Source organism: Macrobrachium nipponense, chromosome 1 (assembly GCF_015104395.2).
Source record: "Macrobrachium nipponense isolate FS-2020 chromosome 1, ASM1510439v2, whole genome shotgun sequence".
NCBI classification, from domain to species: Eukaryota; Metazoa; Arthropoda; class Malacostraca; order Decapoda; family Palaemonidae; genus Macrobrachium; species Macrobrachium nipponense.
The window spans coordinates 158,045,367-158,058,768 of record NC_087200.1 but is presented as its reverse complement, the minus strand read 5'-3'; the positions used below and the strand labels follow the sequence as shown (position 1 = coordinate 158,058,768).

General features: G+C 39.5%; 1 protein-coding gene and 1 long non-coding RNA gene across 2 annotated transcripts in view; both read right to left on the bottom strand.

Moving 5' to 3' along the window:
* Positions 1–13,402, bottom strand: part of LOC135219787 (CWF19-like protein 1) — a gene marked incomplete at its 5' end in the record, with an annotated part of 332,999 nt that overhangs the window by 232,107 nt on the left and 87,490 nt on the right.
* Positions 252–732, bottom strand: LOC135220309 (uncharacterized). Its single transcript, XR_010315650.1, has 3 exons — positions 622–732; positions 401–494; positions 252–320 (listed from the first exon to the last, which is right to left on the bottom strand). It is a non-coding gene; the product is annotated as an uncharacterized LOC135220309 (long non-coding RNA).

The following is a 13,402-nucleotide window of genomic DNA, read 5'->3' as shown; positions in this document are numbered from 1 at the left end:
CCAACTTTTTAGTGAGTCTCAAAGCTGTTACCTAGGTTGTGGGAGATGGAGGTGGAGGTGTAGAGCATTCATGATAAGGATGCATTGCCAAACCTAACTTCAGTGTCTTTTTAGTGCTTTTATCACAGATAACAGGTTGGATGATTGGCAGTCTGGAATGAAGAATTAATATTAAAGGACAGTAGTACCACTTAGGTGTACAAAATTTATTGTACGTATGCAAACATTAAACACAACTGAGAATTCCTTACCTTCAGCAAAATGAAGACATGTAGGCTATGTAGAGGTCTGGTTTATGTAAGTCACAGGTGCATGCCAGTCTGGAATGATAATGTACATATGATTATAGTATGTATGTTACATACATAACATGGTTATTACATATGTAATAATTAATCACCAAATTCTAGTGGTTGGCTTGCTTACTGGGATGGGCATATGGTAGATGAGTGGGTGGCTGGGCTATGGAGTGGGATGGGCAGGTGCTTGGGAGTCTGAAATGAGGACAAAAAAAATATATATAAATGATAGAGTTACTACTGTACTACTGCACATGTTATTACTGTTTGAACATATAGTAGTGTGAATATGTACAATATAAAAAATGAAGAATTCTTTTACCTGAAGGAGTTGGAGAGGTGATACTACTCGTATCAACTGATTTGGGCTCTGGAGAGGTGATACTACTCGTATCAACTGATTTGGGCTCTGATGAGGGAACATCTAGATCTGGAAAGAATGATAGGGTACATAAATATAAGGTGGATGTAACTGTAGCATATGTACACTTTTAATAAAATTTCTATTAGCAATTTATAAAACATTTTATACAAATTTGTTAAGGATTCCTTACCTGATGAATAGGGCGAGGCATCAAAACCATGGAAAGGCTCAGGGTCATCTGGGTCGCTGTCACTATCAAAGGGGTCTGAAATGAAAAAAAATAATAATAAGGTTATGCAACATCAAACACATTGTACCACTATGTAAGTTAGTGTACGTATATATGTAGGGTGTAAACAATTTCCAACATGAAAATGAGAAAAATTAAATTGCTTACCTGATTGTACACGTACAGGTGGACGGGCTGCTACAGAGGGTCCAGGTACAGGGGGATCTGGAACTGTCACAGGTAGTACAGGGAGATCTGGAACTGTCACAGGTAGTACAGGGAGATCTGGAACTGTCACAGGTAGTACAGGGGGATCTGGAACTGTCACCACTTCTGCAATAAAATTACAAATGATGAAAATTAACGAAGTTACAATTTACTCTTACATTTAGTTGTTACATTAAAAAATTAACACATTTTATATGTACACTATGTAAACACATAAATTAGTAAAACAGTTCAGAATTCCTTACCAGGACTAGGAGTGGGAGGTGGTGGTACTGGAGACTGTAGAAAGAAAGTGTCAAGCCTGGACAGCACACTTCTCTTCGTCTGCTTCTCCTTCAGGGTCTCCTTGTATAAAGTTACTAAGTCTAACAAATTCCACGTTTTATTTTGTCAAAACCTGGCAACGTTTAGGGTCTTCTGCCTCAAAAGAAGCCAAGGCTCTCTCCAGATGAGTAAAACCCTCTGACAAGCCTTTCACAGTTAATGACCTGGCTTTTGGCTCTGGTGCCGCCTCCTCTTCCTCAATCATTTGCTGTTCAAGTTCAAGCAGGTCCTCTGCAGACAATTCCTCTCCATGGGATGCCAGCAGCTCTGTTTACATCATCAGGGTTCAAGATCTAGTTTCAGCCTCTTGCTTAGCCCTACGATCTTCCTCGTCACAGTCTCGACTTCTTCTGCCTGGTCCAAAGCCTTCAAAAACTGTGCACAAACTGTGGACACAGTTTCTTCCAGGCCCCATTAAAGTGGTCGTCTTCACCTCGTCCCAAGCACTTGCAATATTTTCACTGCATCAGCAATGTTGTAGACCCTTCCAGAATTGCTTCAGTGTCAACTCCTTGTTAGCGTTCTATGGCCCACAAAGCAAAACGTATGGTCCTTCTAAGGTAGTAAGCCTTGAAATTAGCTATTACTCCCTCTATTGCTGTATCAGCGATGTGGTATTGGGTGGGTTAGTACACCACCTTCACATTAGGGTGCATGTCGCTCAATTTGAAGGGTGGACCAGGGGGGCATTGTCCAGGACTAAGAGGGCCTTAAAAGGCAGACCCTTCGAAGTCAAATACCGTTCCACTGCTGGCACGAAATGGTCATTGAACCAATCTCGAAGACCATCTTATTTGATTTCCAAATCACAGGGAGTTGACTCTTGAAAATGCCCTTGAATGCCCTGGGATTCTCGGCCAAATACACCAGCAAGGGCTTCAGTTTCAAATCGCCACTTGCATTGGCCCAAACAGCAAAGTCAGATCGCTCCTTTCCAGCTTTATGGCCAGGTGCTGACTTCTCCTTCTTGGAAAGGTACGTTCGATTTGGCATTCTTTTCCAAAATAATCCAGTCTCATCCACATTAAAGACTTGGTCAGCCGTGTAGCCACCATCCTTAACCCTTAAACGCCGACTGGACGTATTTTACGTCAACATTTTTTGTCTCTCGGGTGCCGACTGGACGTATTTTACGTCGACATACAAAAGTTTTTTTAAAAATTGCGCGGAAAAATACTTCTAGGCCTACCAGCCGAAAACTCTTGAATCACGCGCCTTGCGGGATGCGGGAGTTCACGGATCAAGGTGTTGTTTTGTTTACAATCGTTACGCAGGGCGCGCAAGCGCGAATTTCTTTCTTGACGCACTAAAAAGTATCTGTGACACATCTCAGAAATTATTTCGTCACTTTGACATAATTTTTTACCATTTTAAATTAGCCGTTACATGGACTATTATATAGGAAAATGTGTGCACTTTTATGTAGAATACAACAAAAAAATACTCATGATTGTAGCTTTTATCAGTTTTTGAGATATTTTTATATAAATAACGATAAGTGCCAAAATTTCAACCTTCGGTCAACTTTGACTCTACCGAAACAATGGTCGAAAAACGCAATGTAAGCTAAAATCTTATATTTTAGTAATATTCAATCATTTAACTTAATTTTGCAACTAATTGAAGTCTCTAGCACATATTTCGATTTATGGTGAATTTATGAAAAAACTTTTTCCTTACGTCCGCGCGGTAACTCTTCCGAAAATAATCATACATGCGATTGTGGTAATGTTTGCACCATTTTAAATTAGCCGTTACATAAAGTTTTATATATGAAAATGTGCGCAATTTCATGCACATACAAACTAAAAACAACCCATGGTTGTAGCTTTTATCAATTTTGAAATATTTTCATATAAAAAATGATAAGTGACAAATTTTTCAACCTTTGGTCAATTTTGACTCTACCGAACTGGTAAAAAAACGCAATTGTAAGCTAAAACGCTTATATTCTAGTAATATTCAAGCATTTACCTTCATTTTGCAACAAATTGGAAGTCTCTAGCACAATATTTCGATTTATGGTGGATTTATGAAAAAAATAACATTTTCTTTACGTCCGCGCGGTAACTCTTCCGAAAAAATCATACGTGCGATTGTGGTAATGTTTTGCACCATTTTAAATTAGCCGTTACATAAACGTTTTATATATGAAAATGTGCGCAATTTCATGTATAATACAACAACAAATAGTTGAAGGTTGTAGCTTTTTCTCATTTTCGAAATATTTGCATATAAATCACGATAAATAGAAAAAAAAACCACTTTCGGTCAAATTTGACTACCGAAATGGTCGAAAAACGCAATTGTAAGCTAAAACTCTTACAGTCTAGTAATATTCAGTCATTTATCTTCATCGTGAAACAAATTCGAAGTCTCTAGCACAATATTTAAATTTATGGTGAATTTTTAAAAAAACTTTCCTTCCCTCCGCGCGCGGATTCTCCGCCACAAATCTCCGAAATGCGTAAGTCCCATTCTCGGAATATTTGCTCCGTTTCATATTAGGCATTTCATAGAGTTTTATATATGAAAATGTGCGCAATTTCATGTAGATAAAACGAAAAATATTTGAAAGTTGTAGCTTTTCTTATTTCTAAAATAATTGCATATAAAAACAAAAAAAATATATAAAAAAAAATTTCGACATTCGGTCAACTTTAACTCGTCAGATATGGTCGAAAAACTGCATTTGTAAGCTAATATTCTTACAGTATAGTAATATTCAATCATTTGTCTTCATTTTGAAAGAAATTGGAAGTCTCTAGGACAATATTTAGATTTATGGTGAATTTTTGAAAAAAATATGTGTTTACGTCTGCGCGTTACGAATTCATGCATTATTTTGTGATAATATTTTTCTGTGTTGCTTTTATTGTTTTTACAATTTGTTATATACCAAAATGATCGCAATTTAGTGTACATTACAACGAAAAAAAAAAGTAACTTGTTACCTCCAACCATTTTGCGCACAGCGCGATTTGAATCAATTATTATATGAAATTTCGTTTTTTTGCGTTATCATATATCGCTTATTTATATATAATAATGATAATTTTTTCATTTCTGATGGTTGCATACTAAACTTCAGGCAATGACAAAAAAAGGAGCCAAAAATGAACTCTTAATCTTCAAAACTAAGCGTGCTATGATTTTTTTTGAAATAAATAAATATTTTTCTGCTCCCGCGCTCACTCTGAAACGTCTCCGGCACACGGGTGACATTTTTTTTTTTACCGCTTCGGCGTTTAAGGGTTAATTATCTCTGCCAAACCACCAGGAAAACTACCTGCTGCTTCGCTATCAGCACTAGCAGCTTCACCTTGCAGCTTCACATTATGCAAATTTGCACGAGCCTTAAACGGTTCAAACCAACCAATACTCGCGGAAAATTCACCACCAGCACTGCCTTCGCCAAACTTTTTCACTACTGCCTCATGCAGCGCTCTAGCCTTCTCCTGGATCACACTTAAGCTCACCGGAACACGTCGCTGGTTCTGGGTCCCTCCAGCCAGATCATCAGGAGCTTCTCCATTTCAACAATGCTCTGGCTACGTTTGCTTCTCGTTTATCACCGTTGACTTCATCGGTGCAGCATCCTTAACGTGCTTCAGAATACATTCCTTGTCTTTCACAATGGTTTACCACCGTGGTCCTTGCTCAAGCCTAAAGAACGGCCTATTTCGGTGTTAGTTTCTCCCTTCTCCGAACGCTTCACCACGTCATATTTTACCTCCATCGTGATGACCTTCCTCTTCTTGGATGAACTATCATCGGAGGAAGTACTTTGGCGTTTAGGAGCCATTGTAAATTCGCGAAAATGGCAAGGAAAATCAGCAACGTATTAGCACACAACCGACTGAACTTCAGGCAGGCACGCGATTGAATTGGCGTTGTTTGGTATTGTTACGCTTAGCGTCCTCGACCATTTGAGGTCGTTGTTCAGTCAATTTACCATACAGTTTATAGCGTTAATTAATTTATGCACCTCCGCTCAAAAACTAGTTCTGCGTATGAGGTATCGTTAAAAGCATAACAACGTCGTAACCTTGGAATTTGCGTTGTAATCTAACCAGAACTTAGTTTTTTTAATTATGTTACTGGAAACAAGCAATGATTTTTTTCATTATTTGCGCTTTTGGACTGTTTTAAACTGCGCATCCCAAAGCTAGTGTATTCATTCACACCGCAAACTAGTTCCGCATATGCGGCGTCACTAAAAAAAATTCAAAAAAATACGAAAAAAAAAAAAGTGTCGAAAATCATCATAACCTCAAAATTTTTGTTGTAATGTAACCAAAAACATATTTTTATTATATACGTGCTAAACTATAAAGGATTTTTTATCATAGCATGCATTTTTTAAAAGCGTCGTTAACTCGGAGCGTCGGAAGCGTCAGCGTCATAACCTCGGAAACAGCGTCGTAACCCAGGACGGATTTTCCATTGAATATGTTTAAGAAAAAGCATCGTAACTCGGAACGTCATAAGCCGGGGACCGCCTGTAATAAAAACTCTATGTAATGGCTAATATAAAAATGGGGCAAAAATTATGTCAAAGGGACAAAATAATTTCTGAGATGTGTCGCTGATGCTTTTTAGTATGAGAAGAAAGAAATTTGCGCTTGCGCGCCTGGGTAACGATTGTAAACAAAACAGCTTGATCCGTGAAACTCCCAGCATCCTCAAGGTGTGATTCAAAAGTTTTCACCAAGTAGGCCTATACTAACTATTTTTCCACGAATTTTTTAAAAAACTTTTTGCGTTCGACGTTTCATACGTCAATTCGGCACTCAACAGACCATTTTCGTTGACGTTTAATATGTCCAATAGGCGTTTAAGGGTTAACTACCATAGCAAGAAAGAAGAGGAAAAAAGATTATTAATATATTTATAATACAACCTCTTGAATCTGGCACTCCTTACGTCTGGCAACTCCCATGATCTTGGACTTTTTTTTGAGTCGGCTACCATTTATGTCTTGGGCTGGTATGAGGACAGCACCACACATTGTTAAGTTTTGATTTTCTGGATTCAGAACTAAAGCTTGCTCTTAAATCCACAAGCACAGTTTATTTCCAATGAAACAAAAATTCTGTGAACTCAAAAACATACAGCATACAAAGACCAGAATTTGCTTATATACTGCTGCTTATGTAGTATCATCAGATCTCTGTATCATGCGATCATTAGAATTTCATCCTAAAACAATTTCATTACATACATTGTGTATAGTGCAAGATGTATTTTCAGATTACACTAGGCTAGACTTTCAATGCCTGTCTCAGTTTTGGTAGAGACTAATGATGAAATGCCTATTATATCTGAACTAGCTGATAAATAGGCCTAGTAGCAAAAGTTTTTGCTGTGATCATTGAAATAAATCAGGATAAATAATGCATTAAGTACTTTATAGCAAAAACAAATAAAACCTCTTACACACAATGTATGTTTTTTAATACCATTAGTTAGTAAGTTATTCAAATGGCTATATTGCTGTGCACAAATATGGAACAGTGCACCTAATAGATGTACTTTGCTACCTACCTATACATTGAACTTATCATTGCTAATCATGATTTTTATAATAAATAATCACAGCAAAATGTGATTATAATCATAATCTCATCATAATAAAAAAAGGTACAAAAAATAATGTCATCATAATCAGAAAAATGAAAAACAGGAAATCTCAATCTAATCACAATAAAAAAAAATTCCAGACCATAATCAAAATAAAATCCTAGTCATTTTTTGTAATCATGCCCATGTCTGGTTTTAACATAAGGATAAATTCCAGCACTGACTAGAAATCGGTAAAAATCACATAGAATTATAGAGCGAGGAATTGGTGGCAAAGGGGTTCGCCCAATGATGTTGTGACACATTCCGTTTCTTCCTTATTGCCTTACTAGTAGGACGTGCTGCTGTCCTTCCCAATGAAGCTGGTGGTTTCTTCTTCTCTTTTGCCTGTGTTTTCTTCTCTTTTTGCCTGTGTATTCTTCTCTTACCTGTGTCTTCTTTGGTTTGATGCTTGTTTTGTGATATCATGCTATATTGTGTGTTTGTGCTTGTTTTGCTTTGAAAATGCAAACCCATTACTCATCTAAGCCACCCAATCTTAAGCCTCAAAGAAAAATGTTGTGGTGTTGGTAACTACCCCTGTTCTCGTTTTCTTGCCTGGGTTGAGATTGACCCTCATTCAAGTTGCAGCAGATGCAGAGCTAATGATTGTAATGTTACTAATCTTGGTCTCCTGAACAGTGAAGGCTCTTTGTAAAGATGAGGCAGCATAGGAGTAAGTTAGAGATACCATCTTGGGAGGGATTTTCTCCTCCTATATGGCGGCTTTTCGGCTCTGTGCTCCACCTCTTCCTTGTCAAGACTTCCTCCAGTTGCTTCATCTTCCATGAAAGATTTTACCCCTTCCCATTCTTCCATGGCTTTGCCTTTGGAAGTTTTGGGAGATTTTATCATTGCTGCCCCCGAGAGGGAGGAGACAGCGCTAGCATTTTCTACTGTTTCAGGAGCTAATGAGCAAATGTCAGACATTCATGTCTTCTCGCATTCCTGTGTCAACTACCAAGACAGTTTCCAGCCCTGCAGCTGAACCCGCTCCTAGGTCTAGAGCTTTGGTTCTTGTGACGCCTCATCTGTCACCGGTTTACTCTGCTCAACATTTTGGGTTGATATTGGCAGTGGGTACTTCTCGCGTTCCAGTCTCGTCTGCCATGACAGTTTTGGGATTTACAGCTCTCCCGTCACCTTTGTCTAGTTCTTTGGTTCCAGTGTCATCTGAGCTGTCAACTGTGTAAACGCCGCTCAACATTTAGGGTCAGCTTCTGCAGTGTCGAATGCTGCTCTTGCTCTGTCCTTAGACTCTCATTCAAGCAGTTGTAGCCAGAGTTTATTTTGTTTACTGAGAAAGATACACCGTTGGTCGAAATGGTCGAAAAACGCAATTGTAAGGTAAAACTCTTACAGTCTAGTAATATTCAGTCATTTATCTTCATTTTGAAACAAATTCAAAGTCTCTAGCACAATATTTCAATTTATGGTGACTTTAAAAAAAAACTCCTTCCCTCCGCGCGCGGATTCTCCGCCGCAAATCTCCGAAATGCGTACGTCGCATTCTCGGAATATTTGCTCCGTTTCATATTAGGCGTTTCATAGAGTTTTATATATGAAAATGTGCTCAATTTCATACAACAAAAAAATAATTGAAGGTTGTAGCTTTTCTCATTTTTGAAATATTTGCATATATATATAAAAAAAATTCAACATTCGGTCAACTTAAACTCGTCCGAAATGGTCGAAAACTGCAATTGTAAGCTAAAACTCTTACCGTATAGTAATATTCAATCATTTATCTTCATTTTTAAACAAACTGGAAGTTTCTAGAAAAATATTTAGATTTATGTTGAGTTTTTGAAAAAAACATTTTTTTACATCCGCGCATTACGAATTCATGCATCATTTTGTGATAATATTTTCTCTGTGTTGCTTTGATCGTTTTACAATGTGTTATATACCAAAATGATTGCAATTTTAGTGTACAATACAAAAAAAAAAAAATTAACTCGTTAGCTTTAACCGTTTTGCTCACATTACGATTTGAATACTATTATATATGAAATTTTGTTTTCGTGCTATCATATATCGCATTACAGTAAGTCCTCGGGTTACGCCGGTCTCGACTTACGATGTTTTTGTGGTTACGAATGCGCCCCCATAAAAATATAAAAAATAATAATTTTGCGTCGTTCCGTTTTAACGCGGTTTAGCGTCGTAAGCGACGTAAAGAAACGCGAACTAGTTCCGGGCGGGCGCCACGGCGGAAGAATACGCTTTGTGGGGGAGAGGACGGCGTCACTTCGCTACGCTCATTCCTCGCCCATAAACGCCTTTTTATTTTGGGTTTTTTTACACTGCCTCTCTCTCCCTCGTGTTGTATCGTTTTTTGTCACTTTTTGCGATCTGAGAAGGGAGAAAAGCCAACAAACATTGGCCGCTCGCTTGGCCTTAGCCGTTCGACCGTTGCTACCATTATCAAGATAAAGAGCGCATCGTTGAACATGTGAAAGGATCTGCTCCTATGAAAGCGACAGTGATAACTAAGCAGCATAGTGGTCTAATAATTGAAATGGAAAGGTTATTGGTGCTTTGGTTGGAAGACCAAAAATCAACGGCGTATCCCAGTCAGCCTTATGGTGATTCAGGAGAAGGCGAAAAGATTGTTTGAAGCGTTGAAAAAAAAAAAAAAAAAAAGGGGAAAAGGGGGAGGAAGTGAAAGTGAAGAGTTTGTGGCTAGTAGGGGTTGGTTTTATGCGATTTAAGGCTCGGGCCAATTACCATAACCTTAAAGTGCAAGGTGAAGCTGCTAGTGGGGATGAGAAAGCAGCGAGTGAATTTCCTAAAGCGTTGTCTGAGATAATTAAGGAGGGGGGTTATTCTGCTCAGCAAGTGTTTAACGTAGACGAGACAGGTTGTTTTGGAACGTATGCCTAACCGCACTTACATCGCCAAGGAGGAGAAGTCAGCCCCACAATCTCCAGCACCTTCTGAATGTTCTGCTAACCCAGACTCACCTGCCCCAGTATCTCCAGCACCTTCTGTAGGTCTGCCTCACCACCATACTCACCTGCAACATCTCCAGTAGTATGTTCTGCCTCACCTCAAGAATCACCTGCCTCAGCATCTCCAGTAGTATGTTCCGCCTCACCTAAAGATCCTGCCTCGCATCTCCAGCATCTTCTGGAGGTTCTTTTTCTCTTCACTAACCTCCCCCAGTCTCTCCAGCACCGCAGCTTCCTCTCCAGTGTGCAAGCCAATCAAATTAATAAAGGTAAGGAATTGTTCTCTCGTTGTTATTGATAGGTATTTACATTAAATCATGTGGTATTTTCAATGTCGACTTACGCTGAAAATCGTGTACGACGCATCTTAAGAACGGATCAACGTCGTAACTCGAGGACCCCCTGTATTTATATATGAATATGATATTATTTTCATTTCTGATGGTTGCATACTAACTTCAGGCAATGACAAAAAAAGGAGCCAAAACTGAATTCTTAATCTTGAAAACTAAGCACGCTGTGATTTAAAAAAAAAATATTTTTTCTGCTTCGGCGCTCACTCTGAGACCCCCTAGGCATACGGGAGACTATTTTTATTATACCCCTTAGGCGTTTAAGGGTTACAAAAAATACATTTTACAGGGAATAAACTGTTTTAAATAAAGAAAACAATGAGAAATAAATATAAATGAATAATGAATATTTAATTATCACCTTTACCTTTATGGAAGACTTGTTAGCGTATGGAAGACAGAGAGGCGGGGAGAGGGAGGAGGAGAGGTTACTGTTCGGAAGGGAAATCCCCTTCCAGTGGACTTCAGGTATCATGTACCTTTCTTGGGTTACTTACTTCTTTACATTTTAGTGGCACTGTCTGAGGTTACTTACCCACTTGGATTTTTACTGGCACTAGGGCCAGCTTAAGAGTCACTGGACCCCTACCAAATAACAAAACTGTCCAGAGATATTTGTTTCTTACATCTCTTTAAAATTTGCCTAAAGTGATGCAGAGTGTTGTCATTAAACATGTTAGAGACACAGATTGCAACATCTTTGTTTGGATGTCTCAACAAAATTTTGCAAATCACTCCACTTCGCAAACATTTCTTTGATCACTGAAGTAGGCACAGTATCCCCTCTCTCTTTTTTTTCTTCCTCAGATTTCTCATCTGCCAGCTGTTGCTGTTCCTGGTGAAGGTCTTGCAGCTCCTCAGTGTTAGCTCTTCCATGTCCTCACCACACACATCCAAGCCCATGGACTTCCCCAGAGACACAGTTGACTCCACAACAGCCGTAGGTCATCGTGGGGTCAGCCTCAAACCCCTTGAAAATCCTTCTCAAGGTAATACTGGCCCACAACTTTTTTCTCCAAGAAGAGTTCATTGTTCGGGAAGTCACTCCCTGCCAAGCCTTGGCTATAAGGCTTATACAGTTAAAGATGTTGAAGTGTTCCTTCCAAAACTCTCTTATGGTCAATTCAGTGTCTGAGGTCACTTCAAAGCACCTTTGGAATAGTGCCTTTGTATAGAGTTTCTTAAGTTCGAGATGATTTGCTGGTCCATGGGCTGGCTGAGAGGAGTGGTATTGGAGGGCAAGAACTTCACGGTGACGAATTTGGATTCGTCTAACAGCTGGCCTTCCAACCCAGGAGGATGCGCAGGAGCATTGTCCATTAACAGGAGGCACTTGAGGGACAATTGATTTTCTTGCAGATATTTTTTCACACTAGGGGCCAATCAATGAAAATTTATCTCGTGACCCATATCTTTTCAAGGGCCTTCCACAAAGATGTTGTAATCTGTGTCTCTAACATGTTTAATGACAACGCTCTGTATCACATTGTTCTTAGTGAAGAGTGGAAGATAAGAGCAGGCATGTGGAACGTAGGTACTCTTAACAGGTAAACTGAGGGAGATAGTAGATGTGATGGAGAGGAGGATGATAGATTTCTTGTGTGTGCAGGAGACTAGGTGGAAAAGGAGTGGAACTAGGGAGATAAACCGTATTACAGTGGGTCATGAGAGGGAAGAAATGGAGTTGGAATTATAGTAAGTAACGACTGGAAGGAAAAAAGCGGTAGAAGTGAAGAGAATATGTGATAAGCTTTTAAAGATTCCAATACTGATAGGGGACAAGGTAGTAAATATAATATCAGCATACGCTCCTAAGATGGGTTGCTAAGAGCAAGAGAAAGAATTATTTAGACAAGAGTATGAGGCTGCCATTAGAATAGTGAAAGAGGAGGAGAAAATGATAATGGGAGCTGATATGAATGGCAGGATGGGAAAGAAGAGATGGTTATGAGGAGGTACTCGGAGGCCATGGGTTTGGAATTAGAAATAAAGGTGGGAATTATTTATTGGAGATGGCTCAGAGTTTTGAATTGGCCTGTATGAACACATGGTTTCAGAAGTTAGATAAGTACTTAATAACTAATGAAAGTGGAGTGTAAAGCCAAATAGATTACAACCTTGTTAGAGGTGCCGACAAAAGCAATGTGACAAACCGCAAAGTGATCTTGGGAGAAGTGTGTGTTAAACAGCATAGGTTGATGGTGATGGATTTCAAAATGAGTGGTAGTATACCCAAGAAGTGAAAGAGATCTAGAATTAGGATTGGGATCTTGAAGGAAGAAAGGACTGAGAGAGAGAGATGTCTGGAAAGGGGGAACATAAGAATTTGGACAGGGTAATAGAGTGGAAAATATCTGGGCAGACAAGAGAAATAAGTGTGGGGGAAGCATAGGAACTGGTGGGAAAAACCAGCTTATATGGAGTATCGAGAGGAGAAAAGTGGCGGTGGAATGGAGAGGTGCAAGAATCAATTAAAAGAAAAATCAAAAGCATTTAAGGACTGTAAAGTAAGGCATGCACAGGGTGCAGAGGAAAGTTATAGAAAAGAGGAAAGAGGCGAGTAGGGGGGTAGGTATGGCTATGGGAAGGGCAGCGGAGCAGTTGAATGAAAGACTAGGAACAAGAGGAGAAAAGAATATCTATCAGAGACAGGATGTGGGTAGATTGGGTGTCATCAAGGATAGTAATGGAAATATATTGTATGGGAGGAAGACATTAAAAGAGATGGTGAGAGTATTTTGAACAACCGTTCACGTGAACAGCGGTGATGGTCACTCCGCAAGTCTAGGAAAGCATCATCGTCCTCGCCAGCCCCCCCCCCCACCCCCCCCCATCTCCTCTAATCACTTGAGCGTACGACCTGTCCGGTCCTAAGACTAAACCTGGCACATAGGCTCTCGTGGCTGGACCGAGAGAAGCACACTCCTCGCGATACCCCCTGGTCGCCTCGCTCCTCCCAGTGTATCCCACCAAGGAGGTTGAGGGGACAGGTCAGGTAGAACTGATGCTCCCGCTCTGTCTACTGGCAG